General features: G+C 41.4%; 1 protein-coding gene across 4 annotated transcripts in view; it reads left to right on the forward strand.

Moving 5' to 3' along the window:
- The window catches only part of LOC144772440 (OX-2 membrane glycoprotein-like), a 180,080-nt gene that overhangs the window by 8,711 nt on the left and 152,593 nt on the right, over nucleotides 1-18,776 (forward strand). The gene's annotated exons all lie outside the window — the stretch shown is intronic.

Below are 18,776 nucleotides of genomic sequence, written 5' to 3' on the forward strand. Positions count from 1 at the left end.
GAGTCTACAGCCCTTCCTTACGCCTTACCTGTTGATCTACCAAGGTTATCCTTACAAAGGGAGGCAGGTTCAAGCTTGCGTTTGAAGACTTGAGTTGCGTAAATAAATCTTTACAGCTTTGGCCCATAGCTCTGGTAACTAGTAGTGGACCGGGATGCAAAATGGTCTCACTCAAGATCCCAAACCCTGAAACATCCACACTGACGTTTCAAGTTGCTCTTATTGAAAAGCAACTTGGGAAGTCCATTCTGCTACAATATGCACTAACCCAGACAGTTATTCCATTTGTACGGTAATGCTCCTGCTGTTGGCTAATCTGACAGTCGATCCATTGCCGGAAACATCCACCACTGGCACTGTCCCGTATCGGTCACTAATAAAACCTAAAATACCTCAAGAATGCTGGAGTGAAGACACTGTTCCTGGGACCATTTCTTTGATTGTAAAACATCTCTATATGTCCCTTCTAAACTGGGACTGCAAGTTTCCAGCCCTTTTAGTCCTGTACTTCTGACAAAAATTATTGTCCTGTTATGAAACTCCGGGTGTTCAACCACCATTGAAATTCTATTCTGGTATAATCAAAACCTGCAGATGGAAAACCTTCCCATGGAGTAGCATCATAGATTGTATGGGGGATATTATCTGAATAAGAGACTAACAGACTGACTCTCTTTTTGGGGCTCCTCCTGACGAGCCGTTCTGTAGTGTCTGAACAAAAAGGCACTAAACCTATTCAGGCCTGCTTGGTGCCTGAACTCCATAATGGCTGGATGCTCACAACATCGCTCAGAATATTCCTATAAGACATATTGTAAAGCAGCCCCTATATTGGGAAGCAGTTCCTATGCCGTATTCCTATGCCTATGTATGCCTAGACCTGCTAACCTAAGAAAATGCATAGTAAAGCACCACAACAATTGCCGCTAGAAAGTCTCTTGTCTCAGTGTGTGTGTTCACTGTACATACGACAACTTACGTTAGCGTAACAACTGAGAAAAAATCCCAGACAGCATGCTTTCAGTCCACACCCACAGCGGTGCAGGGGTACAGCTTCCAGAGACAAACCGCCACTATCTGGCATCACCCTCCATCTGGCCATTAGATTTGATTTGATTTATCTATTTCTAAAGCGCGCGAATGCCCGGAGGCGTCTTGGCGCTATGATATGTCCATAGTCCTGAACTGGTCTTAGGTTTATGCAGTGAACAACCATGTTTTAATTTGCTTTCTAAACAAGTCCAAGGATGGGCTGTTTTTTATATCTAATGGAAGTTGATTCCAGGTGCTTGCTGCGTGGACGAAGAAACTTCTTCCCCCCCAGTTCGCTCGTTTGAACTTAGGTATTGCTATCAGTTTTTGTTGGCCAGATTTTAGTAGTCTGGATGGTTCATATTTCCTCAACTGCGTTTTTATGAAGAGAGGTCCTTTGCCCTGAAGGGCCTTATAGGTCAAACATAATGATTTAAATTTGACTCTTTTGGCAACTGGAAGCCAATGAAGTGAAGCTAATTTGTGGCTGACGGACTGAAACTTTGGTATATCCAGGATCAGTCTTGCTGCAGCATTTTGCAGGCGCTGCATCTTATCTGTGATTTTTATTCTGGCTCCTGCATACAGTGAATTTCCGTAGTCCAGACGGGATAAAGCTAGCGCTGTGACTACCGTTTTGCGTGCATCTTGAGGCAAATATGGTAGTATTTTTTTTAGTGTCGCTCAGCAGCAGCATGTGCAGACAGATCCTCACTGTGTAAACTCCAGCTCATGATATTTGTATAATTGATGCGCGCATAACTTGAGGGAACGTGCACTACTCTGTAGTTGAAAATGTTTTTGTTGTGTCAGGCAACCCCCAGTTAATCTAAGCACACCCCATATCCCAAAAGCCTTATTGCCAAAGTCAGGTTCTGCCTTGACCCAGGCAGGCTTTCTTTCTCCTCAAGCAGCAGCTTAACAATACAAGTGGCAAAGTAATATTGACATGCAAATAAACTGTAGTTCGGGAGTATCCCTGTACAGTTTTGTTGGTTTTTATCAGAGAACTGAAACTCTCCCCGAACAACCCTCCTTAACCCACCACCTGCCAGTCATTTCTATATCTATGTAGCCTACCCATGAAGTACACTCATTCCACTTAGAGGCCTATGGGTCTCTCTGAGCAGAACAGAAAGTTCAAAACCAGGCACAGGTATGTAAAACGTGACATTAGTGCATGCATACATCGTGGTGATTCATGGTGGATGAGTATCCTCTTTAGTAGCGCCTGTGAACCCTTACAAAAGCATGTCCCAGGCTTCTGCAATAAAGTATTTGCTCAGGCTAGCCTTTTCCTCTCTATGAAGCAGGGTGCTCTACGACATACCCCCAAGTGTGGTCCTGACCCAGGAGGTAACAGATGGGGAAGGGGAACTTTTCTACTGTGTTGTGATACTCTTCTTTGCAAGAAGCCGGGCCAGGTCAGGGAACTTAACAGCAGGTTTTTTTGAGTTTGGGGCGAGGTAAGAGTCCCAGCAGCACCACCTCGGAGGAATTTGTTATTGTACGGGTTGTCGTAGTTGACTGTACATCAAGTATTTTCAAACTGTAGGAAGGAACAGATAGGCAAGCCAGGGAGGTCTCGTTGAGCAAGCAGTGGGTACAGGTCGCTATAACTCTGGAATTCTATTCATCTGGGCTTGTGTGAGATGGGCCCTGTTGAGGACATTAAATTTGATATATTTAAAGCGGGCCCCCAGAATACTTTGAGGATACTCTAACACCTTAGCCCAGTTAGTGTCATGGAATGGCTTAGCTAAGTCCCCCTCGGAGGCGGTCCACAGAGAAGCCCTGGATTCGACTTCATGTTGTTGGAACTCTCTCTATAGAACCATTTAGTCAATTTACCACTATTTCCTGCCGTGTAGTGTCTGATGCACTTTGTGTAAAGGGTGGTGCATGATGACGAGTGTAGAAGAGTGTTGAGTGACTGCCTAATATGTTTGTAGGTGAGGAACTGACTCGGGAGAAGGCTATATAATCTGCCATACGGGTCCGGAAATCTAAAATCTCACAGTTGATAAACCCTGTGTGAGTAATTCCACAGTTATACAGAGGTGTACTTCACAACGATGTAGCCATCAGTACCTGGTGGGGACGCCCAGCAGGGGAATGGCGGGAGCATAGTGTTACCGCAAACTAAATGGATCTGGCCAAACAAGATAAGGCAATGCAATGCAAAGCAAACCCATAGAAAACAGACCAAAGCGAGTGGTTGGGAATAAGGAGTAACACTGCAATCCCTCCTTAAAGTCCTCATAAATAGAACCTGTTTCATGCAGAGAACATCCAGATAGCCAGCTGGTCACCCATTGAAATTGCAAGGCTAAATATTCTAAGCCCTCTCGCAGACACATGGAGTTTCAATGTGGCGAGGGCTATCGGGCAACTTCCTGTCTCCACCCACCCCACTCGGTGCCTAAAAAAGGACCGAGCAGTGGTAGTAGATTAGTAAAGAAATTCAGTAAGTGAGACATGTCTACCATCTTCACTAAGGCTTCGTGACCCATCACTGATAATGGAGGGGGGGGGGCAGAATGTGAACTAGGCACACAGAGCTCTGCCTTGATTCCCATCCTGCAGATCCGCAGAGAGTGATAAATCTTAAGCCCAAAATATTGGAATGTGTCCATTTCGGGCCTCAAACTGGGGTCCAGATGTATCTGTAAAGGAAGCTCAAAACCTTGTTGTAGAGGGAAAATGCAAGATTAGGTCCAATTTACCTTAAATCTTAGTTAGCTGCAAATTCGTCTTGTAGGTGAGTGATGAGTTCAACTCCGCTCTTGCATCCCGAATATATAACAGAAAATAGTCAGCATACAAGGATGGCCTGCCAAGGGCTCCATGACCCAAACTGTATAAAATGTGCCTGGTAAGCCATTGGGTATCAGGATTTTACCACAGGGAAGGTCTCCCAGTAGCGATTTTAATCTCCTGGGCCAATATAACGGTGCTTATGGATATCACGGCGTCTGGGGATAGGTGACCATTTTGTAAAGTAGCTACAAAGTTCTGTGTCGCAGAATATGGGATCTGCTGAGGTGCACTGTATAATGCACTCTAGTAAGTTTAGAAGTCACTGTTAAAGACAGTCTGAGTATTGGCCGTCTCTCCCAATGGTAAGGTGATAAAGAGGAGCTAGATCTGGGATGATGAGGGACAACCAGCTGTGCTTGCCGGTAGCTAGATCTGTTTCCTTCAGCTAGGTCTGTTTCCCTCCTTATGGGGTCCTAGTTTGATATGCCAAGAAGTCATTGCATCAAAGTTAATCTACCATATCAAATAAAGTGGCTCTAACCACTCGCAAGTAATCTAATTTATCCAACAAGGGCTGTGCAGCTCACTCCAGATCAAGTAAGGAAGATTCAACCTTTGCAATATCCTTTAATAGCACCCACCGTAGTTTTAATACTTAGTCCCCTCGTCGCCACTGAAAAAAATTCCCATTTTAGCATGGGGGAGGCGAAAGCCCCAGTGTTTTCCTGGAAGAACGGGTCTGTATGGTCAAATAATGTGTTTTGCGGTCAAAGGGTTGTTGCTTGATAAGACCCGGCTTGATAGAATATAGAAGTGACCACTGTGTGGAGGGATGAAGTGCAGGCGAACCTGTTCAGTCGTGAGTGTAATTTGTGGCCTGGGAAATAAAAGGACTATTCTTGACGAGTAGGGTATTTGATACACCATGTGTTGGTTCGGTCCCAGTGTGCCAAACACTGTTGGAAACGGGTCGAGTTGAGAAGTGTGGAGGACTGGGAAAGTGAAGTCATCCTTTTATCCAAGTGAACATCTAGTACAAAATTTAAATCCCTCTCATCCCCCCTAAATAACCAAAAGGACATTGGGTCAGTTTATGGCGGGTGATAGTCCGGTCTAAAAAGCGATTTGGTCCATTTGTGGAGCTTATGCTACCCCTAAATTCAGAGGTTTGCAAAAGAGGTTGTCTCTCACTCAAATTAAATGGCCGTCATCATCAGACTATGCCTCCTCTACCCAGAAAGGGACACCTGCCCTTCTCCACAGCATAACCCCTCTGGTGTAGGATGAAAAACATGTGCAAAAGACCTGATCCCGCCATTTTGATGCAGCTTAGAAACCTCTGCAGTCGGCAAATGGGTTTTATGTAAGAAGACAATCTGAGCTTTCCAAAGAAGCAATGCTGCTTGTATTTTGCAGAGAATTCGGACACTGACGTTCCGTGTAATCTAGTTGTATGCATCAGCAAACTGTACAGACTATATGCTTCTGGTCAGGCCAACAAAGGAGCATGCTGTGTGTGTGTGGAGTTGCTTCTGTAAATATTGAAAGACAGAGAGTGAGCCACAGTATGGCAGGCAGGGACTGGATATATCTCAACTTTTCAGTTTAATAAAAAGCAAAGGAAAAGAAACCCCCAAGAGGGAAAGGAAGCCAAACAATAAATTTGTAGTCCCCCCAAGAATATATGGTAAGGAACGAAGTGAGGGGTGTGGCTAATGCAGAGAAAGAGCTCCCACCCCACTGAGGATCCAGTGCTGCACATGAAGGTTTACTCGTCTATTGCAGAACATCAATAATGAGACCCAGCAGTCTGAAATCCCAATTACCGCATGCTCCTAGGGGAGGTGTTCGTGGAGTGCAGAAAGAGAACACAATCAGAAGAGTGAAGTATTATCATGGGGGCCTGTATGGTTCACTTCAAACTACATGGAATAGAATGAGCATAAGCAGTAGTATGCTAAAAAGAGAGTCTTGATTAGCTAATCAACCAAGTTCCTCAACTGAATGTGTCGAATACACCGGAGGTGTTAGTGAGTCAGAACCAGGCTCCTTAGACATCTGGTCATCACGAGATATGCAAGAGTCAGGAGAGCAGATGTGGGGGTCACCTAGAGTTCTGGAGGGAAGCTGCAGTTGACATTGCCTCCATTTGTTCGCTCTGGGTGGGTGTGAGGCCACCGAGTATTAGCCCTCTACGACATACTCTCCAGACAACTGTTCCTTCCAAGGAGCGGACGGAGAGGGAGGTTGGCTTGCAGTACCCCAGTCAACGTTCTCCACCCAATTCCATGCTGCCTCTGGCCGTGTAAAGACATTTTTGTGTTGGCCATCTGAGAGCCACAATTTGTCAGGAAATAGAAGGGGTACTTAAGACCAATGTCTCATAGCATCTTTTTAACTGGAATAAAAGACTCCCTCTAGCTCTAGACCCCCAAGGCATAGACTCTGAAAAAACATCTGTTTTGCATTGTTGATGGAGCTCTTTCCCCAGGTTGCTTTCAGGGTCTCGTCACATCCTTAGTAGTTCAGGATCCTCAATGCCATAGATTTTGGTGGTGCTCCTGGAGACAGGCTTTTGCTGGAACCCTGTGTGCTCGCTCAATCACAAAATGAGGCGAGAGTTTCAGGAGTGAAATCTTTTTTTCCACCAGTCCTCCAAGAAGGCAATAGGATCTTCTCCTTCTGCTCCCTACGGGCAGGCTCAAGATGCAGACGTTGTTACAGCGGGAGCAACCTTCTGTATCATCTTGTTTATTTTCTGCTATGTGCAATCGCTCCTCGATCAACTGTGTCTGTTTAGCAAGCTCCTGAGTGCAGAGACAAAAGCTTTCAATTACCAGGGCATTTTTTTATGAACCTTTTCTGACAGTTTTAGTTTTTTCCAGGATGATCAGCAAGTCATTAGTTAATCTTTGCTAGTATCCTGTCAAGTTTATCTGTGGGGCACCTTCATCCATCTGGGGGTGGCACCCCACGAAGGGGGGGGGTCCCCATTGTGGATTTAATCTGCTCTCGCCCAGGCTAGTCAGCCGGTGTCTGTATCCAGGATGGCCAGCTCGGCGTCATTGGAGAGGTGTCCCTCGGAGGTCTCTGGGTGTCCTTCAGCTTGCCCATGAAAAAGGTAGGTCATCTACTTGCGACGGCAAGTCCTTCGGGAGTGAGGACCCAAAGGCAGAGTAAATAATTAAGCCAGGAGGCCCGCGTCACCCATATACACCTGTATTTTTTGTGTCCTACATGGGGGCATGATCAGCCTCACAGTGAAGAGTTTGCCACCACAGTCATAGGTTATCTAGTATTGTCAGCAACTTAGCAGGAGGCAGGGTGGTGGAGGCATGAATGTCAGCAGGGTTGGTCCAGATGTTCACCACCAGTCACTGCGTAAATGCAGAGTGCAAAGTAAGAAGCACTGCTAGGTCATCTGTAGCTCAAAGTGGTTCAAGATTGCATTCATACCTACAGCAACCCATTCATGTACAGGTGTGACTCCCAATGCCATCCACCCAAGACTGTGTGGAATGTAAGTACTAGCACTGTGGTATCCAGGGCGATCTGGCAAGAGCGCCTCCGTCTAGGTAAGGTAGAAAAAAGTCCTCACATCGGGCAACCTACACATCGGGCAACCTAAGTTGTAATTGTCACTAGGGATTACAATGCCCGTGCTGCTATGTACGGACATCCATACAGTTGAGAGCTTGCCATCAATATACTGATTACCACAATTCAGCCTGGGACAGGGTGATGGAGTAGATGGACTTGGGGTCATCTATGTAAGCATTTCCAATGACGTACCAAACCGTTGTCCCAACGGTAAGATGCTGATAGAGAGTGAAGTGGAAGTTATAGCTTTGTCGTTCCAAGCAGTACAGGCTCAAATTCCACTGTGGAGTCTGTGCGCTCTCCTGAAGGTATGGTGGTGTTGTCTCTTTCAGCCCCAGGTAGAAGAGAGTTGAAACGGGGTACCCACAACTCCTGCCAAGGATGTTAGGAGAGCTCTCTTGAGACAGAAAATAAAGAGGGGGATTGAGGGTGGAGTATACATTAGGGTGTGAAACCCAGCTTGAAGTTGCTGGAGAGGGTGCTGTTAAGCCCGGGTATTGTGTAGCACGCACGTTTTGCGATGCTCCAGGATCAAGGGAAATGGCTGCTGCTGAGCCCCAGGCTATGCAGACCAGCGGGCAGTGCTCAGTAACAAGCACCAGAGTTGGGGACTTCCAGTGACTCAGCAGTTCAGTGAGTCCTTGAGCTCACCGGAGCAAAATCTGAATTTCATAAATGTGAACATAACAAAAGGAAAAATAGTTTGTCTTTGACAAACACTACCTACAGCTTGTTTGAAATAGTGGTGCATGTTGATGTCCAGAACTGCACAAGCCTGAAAGTGTTGTGCCCACTAAGGTTTTCTGTCTCTGCAGCCCCTGAGCACTATCGGTGCACAGAAAGGCCACCCCTGTGCAGTTTCACCTAATGCTACCTTCTAGCCACTCATTTCAGTTGCAGAGCATCCAGCAGCTTCTGTATAGGTTTATAGGAGAGCCTCTACTGAGAGACAATAACCAGCATTGGCAAAGCCAATAGGTCTCGGCACTCCGAGAGGTGTTGGCGTTTTCAGTCATAGCGGCATAGCAGCACAGCTGCTGTTCGGCATGGCTGATAGGTATGTAAAAATCTTAAGCATATGGTGATCTTTTCAGTTTTTTCCCTGGAGTAACACACCAGCCTGCACATGCACCAAAGCCCCAGTGCTGCTGTGTCTGAAATTGGGGCAGGCAGGTCTTGGGTCAGGCTGGATTTTTCTTTTCTTTAGCAAGCACGAAAGAGCAGTAAATGATGGGTCCTCCTGAGACGTAAAAAGACTACTGGAAAAAAAAAACACCTGCGATATTTAGCCGGCACGATAGAGCATGTCCATCATAAGAGTATTTACTTACCGAAAGCTCTCATGTCCGCTTAAACATACGCACAGCAGCATAAACCATTGTTCACACCTATTCACCTTGCACTGGAAACCATAAATGCATTTTAAAGTATGACAGTATGTGTAAAAACTTCCATTACAGAAGCAAGCAGCAGTTTTGATGGAGGCGCGCGTGCTCTGACATGCACGAGAAGCCCAGGGATGAGGACAGGCCAGATTGCAGGCAGTGCGGCGGGGATATCTGCAGCAATGCAGAGCCTCCTCCTTGCTCATTACTCTTCTCTTTCAGAGCAGAGAGCGCAAGCCGAGGCAGCTTCCTGGTCTGCAAGCCCCTGCTATGGTAGCCTAACGAAACCATTATAGCACAAATGTTTAAAAACTCCTTTGATTTCTGTAGTAGACGGTGTGAGGTCATGCAAGGTGACCATAGTCATTCTGAAATTGATGCATACATCCTCCATTACTGGCATGTGTTTTATCAGCAAGCTGCCTCTGCTCATCTGACTGTATCAAATCTCAAGCGCCTGGAAAACAACAGGTTATTTTAGCGTATAATAAATATATTTTTCGTCTATAAAGCTGTAGAGTGCACACCTCTTATTAATGGAAATAGTGAGACACTACAGTGACCAGTGACAAATAGTATTCTTAGTCCACCGTACTTTGAAGCCGAGAGCACAAGGTGCTTGTAAAAACACAAGCACTTGTGTTGGGTGCTCAAACGCAAAGAAAAAGGTAGCTCCAAAACGGGAGCAGTAGATGGACAAAAGTACTTGATCCATGCTCTGGGGGAGAGCTAATCACAAGAAGAGGCAGGACGCATGCATGCATGCTAGGGGCAAATGGGGATAAAGTATATGAGAGCTATGATAGAGAGAACAAATAGTAAGCTTATGAGCGGGCTGAAGCCCAGAGATTGAACACAATATGCCAATTGGTTTGGGGATGGGGCATTTGAATCTCAAATTTCCCAACTAACAAAGTGGGGGCGGCTGTATGGAAGGGTGAAATGAACAAAGAGTAAAACGTGCATGAAAGGCCGGAAATATCTGGGTGCAGTTTTGATGCTACTTTTTCATTGACGGAATGTACTGGGCGCTGATGGAGCGAGATAGAAAACAAAATTTTGTTTAAACTCGCAAAGTCACATTTCCATAACATGAATAAAAATATTAATGATTTGTGATATGTCGTGCTAATACAACTTAGATTAAACTTTACACGTGGGGGGACTAACATGTGTGCTCATAAACGTGCATAAATGTTGCATCTTTTTGTTCGTGCAAAATAATAAAATAATTTATTGTTTTCGTTTTTGTCATTACTAATTGCTGCAAACTTAAAAGAAGCATGTGCTTGTTTTGCTTTTCCTTGTCTGTGTGATGTCATTTCTACTATTCTAGGTGCATATGGGTCTCATGAAGAAACGGAGACTGGTAAATATAAACGCTGCTTTATTTGTTTGCAATGGCTAGGTAACATTTTGATTAATCGGGTGGGTTAATTAATTAGTAAACCATGGGGTGGATACAGAATCTACTTTATTTCTTACATTAATACTTTTCTTGTGTTTGTTTTATACTAGAAAACATAAGTTGCCTGCTTTTGGGCCTAGTCATTTGAACCGCAGAAAAAGAGCTGACATATAATTCTGTAGAAAGTCACGAGACGCCCATTCTGAATTAAAACGTTTATTGAAGCTGCATTCACAAAGCAAAAACTGATGAGCTGACATCATTCTGTCGGACATGGCCAAGGTCGAAAGTGAACATTTTGTCAGTCCTTAACTTGGCATCCGCGGAAGTGTAATGAAAGTCTATGGAAGCTGCGAGGATGACTTAATACAAAGTTGCAAACGCAGGAAGCTTCTGGCTTCACGTGGAAGAGACAATGGTCTTTATGAGACATGATTTCATGGAACTTTTTGAGAAACGGGTGACATGTCACTTGTCACTTTCAACCAATGGGACGTCGAAGATTTCTGAAAACTTTCCTTTGCTAGTTTAGTTAGCGTAGAAAGGTATAAAAAGTCATGCCCTTAGGGTTGGGCTGGCTGCTGCTTTCTGACTTTCCGATGAGGGTGATGTGCTGCTGGACTTTGCGTGGAGCACGTAAGAATCCTCAAAGAACTTTACTTTAAATTCTATCTATTTAGCTCAGTTAGGGAATTAGGTTTTAGAAATGCTAAACTTTATATATTTACTTTAAATTTGATTCACTTGTTTAAATTGTATTTTTCTCATATTTCATTACAATTATGCTTGCTTTAATGCTAATAAAATTCAATTATAAAACTTTCAACTTATATACCATAATTTAGAAAATAAAATTTTACTTTTGACAAACAAGCTGGTCTTGGTTATTCAGAAGTGTAGGTTACTATTAGCTAGATCACGTCGCCTATGGTGGTCATTTAAATGGTTGGGTTTTATTCTAATGACAATATTCTTTCTGCAAATGTATAAATATGTATATAGTTTGTAGATAATGTATATATAGATTTATTCTGACCACCTGATTCAGTAGGCCCAAAATATATCAGGTTTATAAATGGGTCCATATTTAGTTTAGAATTTTGTTTATAGGTTATGAAGTTGGGTAGCGTAGTTTATGATATATTTTCTATAGCCCGCTGGATCAATTCTCTGGTAGCAGAAATTGATGGTTGCTAAGAGGTAACCAAGGTAATATGTTGGTTGCTAAGGGTTACGTTATGGTATGGAAATAGGATCGATGTTTTAACACTTGTTAAGTTCGTTTTTCGTGCCTATCTGTAAGCTATACCGGTATAGATTGTGTGGCGAGAAATTAGTCACGCAAGCCATCTGTTCTGTTTGTAGTGATATCGCCGAGTATCACAAGAGGTATCGCCGTATACCATAGTGTTGTCGCCGAGCAGCACAGTATTAGGGCTAGGTCTGAATCTTGTATAGTGAGGGTTTTCTAAGAAATCAAAGCAGCATGAGAATAGGGACAAAGCGCCTTCCATAAAACTCACTGTGATGAGAGTATTAGTTATATCCGAACTTGAGTGAAGGGTAAAATTAACGTCGGTGCATGATTATCTATAAACAGGTTAGAGTCCTGTACGGGTACATGTTTCATATCTATAAACAGGTGAGAGCCCTGTACGGATAACGTCGTTATTTTGCTAACGGTGCATGATTTCTATAAACAGGTGAGAGTCCTGTACGGATTTCATGTGTGTTTGAAAATAGGGAATTTTCCGTGTAAAAGTGCGAGTTTGAATTGTATTTTATGTTCAAGTGGAACTCTTAGAACTTTCACTTCGCGGTGGGTTCAGAGCAAAGCGAGTTCATAATTATACGTGTTAGAAGGGTGGGGTAAGGTTACTCAACTGACAATTGAATATTATCCTTAGTGTGAATAGCGCCGTCTATTCCGAAGTGTGGATACTTGAATGTATGTAAACTATCCTAAATAGTGAAACGAACAGATGTTGTCCTTATAGTCATTGTTAAGAATTAATTTACACTGAAAAGTGTCCTTAAAATGGCGCTGTGAAAAGATTTTGTGAAGGAGGGGTAAGCGCCAGGAGTGAGAAGCGAGAAACCGCAGCTGCTGTGTACGTCACAGAGCCGCGCTGGGATTGGGTGACCTACGTCACAAGCTGTATTCTGATTGGCTCTTGAGTCTCTGACGGCCTGTGAGCTGATTGGTCGTTCGGAAAAACTCTAAATTTATTGGTTGAGCAGAAAAGTGACGTAGCTCAACTGTCATTGGTTTGTTGGTGTGTTTCGCGCACGGATTGGTTGTTGTACGGAACATCCCGGAAATATTTTACGAACGATTTTGTGAATTAAATTTAACTTTTAAAAAAAAATGAGTTATCATTTTAAACATGTTGAGAAAAAGACAACATTATTTCAGAAATTCAAAAATTTATTTTCACCTGACAAGAAAATCGAAACGCGAGGTGGTAAACTACTTCATAAGTATAAAACACCTGCAGCGTACATGGAAGGTGAATACGGATATCATACTGTCCTATGGTTCGACAGTTGGAAACGCTATACTAAAAATGACGGTGTTTTAGCTTGGCCTGATGATGGTTCATTTAATGTAAGAGTTTTAAGAAATTTACGAGAAAAAATGAATGCTCTTGTTCCAAAACCGAGACCAACTCAATTTGAAGCTTTAGTTGAGTGGGAAGACGAGATGTATCAGTTACAAAGAGAAGCTAGTGGAATTAAAAGACCTTCTAAAAATCCATCTTGGAAAAGAGAAACTCATGAAGATAGATTGCGAATGTGGAGACAGGGAAACATGAGTGAAGGATTGTATTTAATTCATGAAATGGTAATGGGTTCTCCTACAGGGAAATCTATGGAAAGTGAATCTGAGGATGCAGTTATGGAAGAAATATATACAACTGCTAGAAAGAAACAGCCTAATCAGCCTTTGAGACCTCCTAGATCATGGTCTACTCCGGTGGTTTCTACTGAAACTTCACCGAGTGCACCTCCAATTAGTGAAGCTCCTAAACTTTATCCAAATAATTGTGAAATCACTGAAACTCCTAGAAGATCAGAATTCGAGAATGCTCGAAATGAAGGTAGACATTTTACAATGACTCCAAGAGCAAGGGAACCTCCAAAAGATTATGCAAGAGAGACAAGAAATGTTGAAGATGTTGATTATAATGAATATTTAAAATCTAAAGAAGAATTAATTAAAAGAATGACAAAAGGCATGGAAGCTGTCACAGTTCCAGTAACAATTGGTCCTGTTCAGCCAGTATTTGAAACAAGAGAAACAAACAAAAATGGATTAACTATTCCTTTAAATACAGAAATTCAAAAGACTGCTGAAAAATTTTATTCAGATTTATCTGAAATAAACACTTCTAAATCAAGAATGCCTGATTTAACTTTTAATGAGAATTTATCTCCAAAAACACCAATGGGTGCTGTATCAGATATAGGGAGTCCTGAAGTCAGGGTAACCACACCAAAACTTGATGTGGCCAAATTAAAAGCGAATATCGAAGAATTAATAATTGGAACAATTGGTCCAGATAGTTTAAATTACTATCGGGATGATGAACTACTATTCATTTGCAAAAGCATTCAGTGGAAAACGAAAAATAAATATGATCAATTAGAGGATCTAGCTGCAGAACTTGAAATCGATGTGAGTAAACAAAAGAATTTTGCAAAGCATTACAGATTAGACTTTTCAGAAAGTGACATTGAGAGTTTGAACTCAATGGGAAGAATAGTTCACATTAAAGATTTGATTGTCTATATCAAAAAGCTAGGAGAACTGAATAAATGGAGAGTAAAATGGACGAAAAAGAAGGAAGATGAAAGATTGGATAAATTGTCAAAACAATTTCCAATGAGAGAAGTTGCAGGTGGAGGATATGTTCATGTCCCGTGGTCGAGACAGGACATTCTGTTATTTACAAATGACTTTCCAAAATTAAGGGAAAAACCAGTCGAGTGGTACAGGCAAGTTGATAGATTTATCAAAGTGTCAAAAGTACTGTGGATTGATTTGGATGGATTTTTTGACATTGTAGTTCCATCTGATCTTTGGACAGAATGTAAAATATCGATTAGTTGGCCAAAAGCAGAACCTGAACGAATCAAAGAGACAGGTGCTCCTAATCCACTTGTAATGGATTTCTATGAAAAAGTAATTGTTTGGATGAAAAACAAAATTCCACCCAAAGAAGTCGATTGGGTTAAAATAGAAAGAACAGAGCAGGAAACAAAAGAATCAGTTCATTCTTTTTATGAAAGACTATTGTTAATCTTTAAACAATACAGTGGTTATGAAAAATTAGATGAAAAAGACATGAGTCATTTTATCTATAGATTTGTTTATGGACTAAAACCTGAAATTGGAGAAATGATCAGAACTAGTATTGTCGGATGGCAATCACTATCTGTAGATGATATTCTAAGAAAAGCAAAATATTGTAGCGATGAAATAGAAGTAAGACAGAAGAAGCTGAAGGAGAAAGCCATGTGGGCTCAGGTAAAGGTGGCTGAGCAACAGATTGCCAGCATGGGTAATAAGAACACTAATTTTGTTCAAACTGGAAATACAAACCAGATACAAGGAAAGTTTAAAGGTAATAATTTCCCAAAGAAATTTAGCCCAAAGATAGAAGAGCTGAAGCAAAGATTACCTTGTTTTAATTGTGGCGAAATTGGACATTGGAGGGACGAGTGTCCTCATCCTCCTAAAAACTTAAAGAATCCCTTATTGAATCCACAGATGCAGAATGGTGTTAACCTGCAGCAACAGCTACAGATGCAACAGGGGTTAAATGAATTTAATATTCAGCGACAGTTACAGCAACAGCAACAACAACAGGTGAATAATCGTCAAGACCAATTGCCACAACCACCTTTTCCGAATTGTGGGGGAGTTCAAAAATATAATCCAAACGTGGGATTTCAGGGAAGTGAACAGGTAATAAAACCACAAAAACAGCAAAAGCAACAAAGGGTTCAAATGCAAAATGCTTCACAACAATTTTTATTAGCAGAAAGTCAAGACAGTGATTCTGATGATTATTGCTGACGGTGCCCGAGAGAGGAGGAAGAGTGTGTTGTTGGAGCCACTCTTGAGGTTGACCAGTCTGGTCCTTATGTAAACGGGAAAGTTAATGATGTAGACATCACTTTTCTAGTGGACACTGGTGCTACCCGTTCTACTGTTAGATCAGTGGAAATTGAAAACCTACCTCTCTCTGGGGATACCATCCAAGTTGTGGGAGTAAGTAATCAGCAAATTAAAACAGATTTAACTGATCCAGTACCAGTTGAAATTGGAAATTACAGAGACAAACACAGATTTGTGGTTTGTAATAGTAGTCCAGTAAATCTATTAGGCAGAGACATCCTATGTAAAATGAATTGCAGAATATATTGTTCTCCTGATGGAGTTGAATTACAAACAATGGAGGAAGATGGTTTATACAGGATGACAATGATGATGATAGAAGCAGAAGAAACAAAATTGTTTCCTGCATTTGAAGAAAAGGATTTACCTGAAGAGCTAAAAGAAACAGTGAAATCTGAAATATGGGATTTTACTGGGAATGAGATGGGTCTAATGAAAAACGTAGATCCTGTAAAAATTGCATTGAAACAGGGAATAGAATTTCCAAACACTCCACAATATAAAATGAAAACAGAAACAATTGAAGGTATTACACCTATAATTAAAAAATTAATCAAGCAAGGTGTATTAAAGGAAATGAAGAGTAGCTCTTGTAATTCACCAATTATGGGAGTTAAAAAGTCTAACGGAACATTTAGGATCGTACAAGATTTGAGAAAGGTTAATCAAATTGTCATTCCATGTTGTCCTGTGGTTCCAAATCCAGCAGTAATTCTATTTCAGATTCCACATGATGCTGAATGGTACACAGTCATTGACCTTTGCAATGCATTCTTTACTGTTCCCTTACATCCAGACAGTTATGAAATCTTTGCTTTCAGATTCCAAGGTAAGACCCTTGGATGGACAAGAATCCCTCAGGGCTATACAGAAAGTCCTTCAATCTTTAATGAATTGTTAAAAAGATCATTAGAAGATTTAGACTTACCAGGTAGGTCTACGTTGGTGCAGTATATTGATGATTTGTTAATAGCTGCAAAGACAAGAGAAAATTGTATAACAGACACAATAATTCTGTTAAATCGCCTTGCAGAAGAAGGACATAAAGTGTCCCCAGCAAAACTACAGTTTTGCAAACAAGAAGTAAAATATCTTGGTCACAGAATTGCAAAAGGAAAAAGACAAGTAACAATAGAGAGAATAAAAATGATTCAAGCTATGTTACCGCCAAGAACACAAAGACAGGTCAGAATGTTCTTGGGAATGGTAGGTTACTGTCGACAATGGATAAGTGGATTTTCAGTAATTGCAAAACCACTACAAAGATTGACCAAATCAGATGTAAAAGATCCAATTATTCTCAATGATGCTGAGATGGAATCTTTTGAGAACCTGAAAAAGAGCTTATGCCAAGCTCCTGCTTTAGGTATGCCAAATTATGAGAAAGATTTTGAACTGTATTGCAGTGAGAGAGAAGGATGTGCATTATCTGTATTAATACAGAGACATGGAAATTTAAAGAAACCTATTGCATACTTCTCTGCAGTTCTTGATCCAATTGCAAAAGCATTACCAGGTTGTTTGAAAGCAGTTGCAGCTACAAGTATCAGTCTCGAACAAAGTGAAGGAATCATTATGGGATTTCCTGTGAAAGTTTTTGTGCCTCATTCAGTTGAAATATTACTGACAAGAGGTAAGACTCAACATTTAACAAGTAGCAGATTGACAAAGTATGAGAAAATCATACTGGGAGCAGATAATGTTTCGATTTCAAGATGTTTGAATCTGAATCCTTCTACATTACTGCCAGATTCTGAAATTGTTGATGACATTGAAACTGAACATGAATGTTTAGATGTCATGGAATTCTGCACTAAACCAAGAAAAGACATCAAAGACAGACCTTTGTCTGAATCGGATTTTGTCTACTTTGTAGATGGCTCATGCTTAAGATCAGAAGGAGGTGTCTTGAAAGCTTCATACTCAGTTTGTACAGTTGTAGATGTTGAAGAAGCATCATGTCTTGAAGGAGTTCGTTCAGCACAAGTGGCTGAATTGATTGCTTTAATTCGTGCATGTGAAATATCAAAGGATATAAGAGTTACCATCATTACTGATAGTCAGTATGGGTACGGAGTTGTGCATGATTATGGACAACTCTGGTCACAGAGAGGATACATGACATCAACAGGATCACCAATTAAAAATGCAGTTTTCATTAGAAGATTAATTGAAGCAATACAATTACCAAAAGAAATTGCCATTGTCAAGTGTGCAGCGCACACTAGAGGAACTGATTATATTTCCAAAGGAAATGCCTTCGCAGACGAAACAGCAAAGTACTGCGCAAGGAAAAATTATTCATACAATCGGGAGAGGAGTAAAGAAACTGATTCAAATTCATTAATGCTAACAACTGTTGTAGAAACATGGCATGAGATTAGAGATTTACAAAACGAAGCAGATGATGAAGAAAAAGACCTATGGTTAAGATCAGATTGTAGACCACGTGAAGAAGATGGAGTGTGGGTTTACAAAGATGGCAGAGTAGTTTTACCAAATTGCTTGATTGCTGACATGGCCAGATTATATCATGGTCCTGCACATCTAGGAAGAGATTCTATGGTCAGACTTTTCAGAGAAACATGGTTCAATACCAAATTTAGAACCATTGCTGAATCTTTTTGTCAAAGGTGTTTGTCATGCCAACAAATGAATCCAAACAGAAAATCAGTGGTGGGGACAGGAATAATTGGTCGAGAGGGTGGTCCCTTTACCAGGTTACAAATAGATTTCATTGAAATGCCCTTACACAACTGTTTGAAATATGTGCTTGTAATTGTATGCTTATTCTCAAGATGGGTGGAGGCTTTCCCTACACGACATTGTGATTCAATTACAGTAGCAAAATTAATGCTCAGAGAAATCATCCCAAGGTACGGTTTTCCAGTCACTATTGAGAGTGATGGAGGAAGCCATTTTGATAACAAACTGATGAAGTTAATTTGTGAAGCTTTGACCATTGAGCAGAAAATACACTGTGCATACAGACCAGAGGCATCAGGTGTAGTTGAACAAATAAATGGAACAATCAAAAACAGAATTGGAAAAATGTGTCTTGAGACAGGTATTAAGTGGACAGATGCTCTTCCACTTGTTTTGATGTCATTAAGAAGTACACCAGATAAAAAGACAGGTTTGAGTCCTCATGAAATTTTAATGGGAAGAGTTATGAGGCAAGTTTTTGTACCTGTAGGTAAACTGTTGAGCATAAATGACAGTGCAATCTTGGATTACTGTAAAAGGTTATCTGATATGGTAACTTCTGTGTCTAATCAGGTGGGAACTGAAGCTCAATCAAATGAAAAAGTTTTGACTCATGATCTGAGACCTGGCGATTGGGTCAGAACGAAAGTACATCGGAGAAGGAATTGTCTAACTCCTAGATGGCAGAAACCTAGGCAGA

Source organism: Lissotriton helveticus, chromosome 8, assembly GCF_964261635.1.
Source record: "Lissotriton helveticus chromosome 8, aLisHel1.1, whole genome shotgun sequence".
NCBI lineage: Eukaryota > Metazoa > Chordata > Amphibia > Caudata > Salamandridae > Lissotriton > Lissotriton helveticus.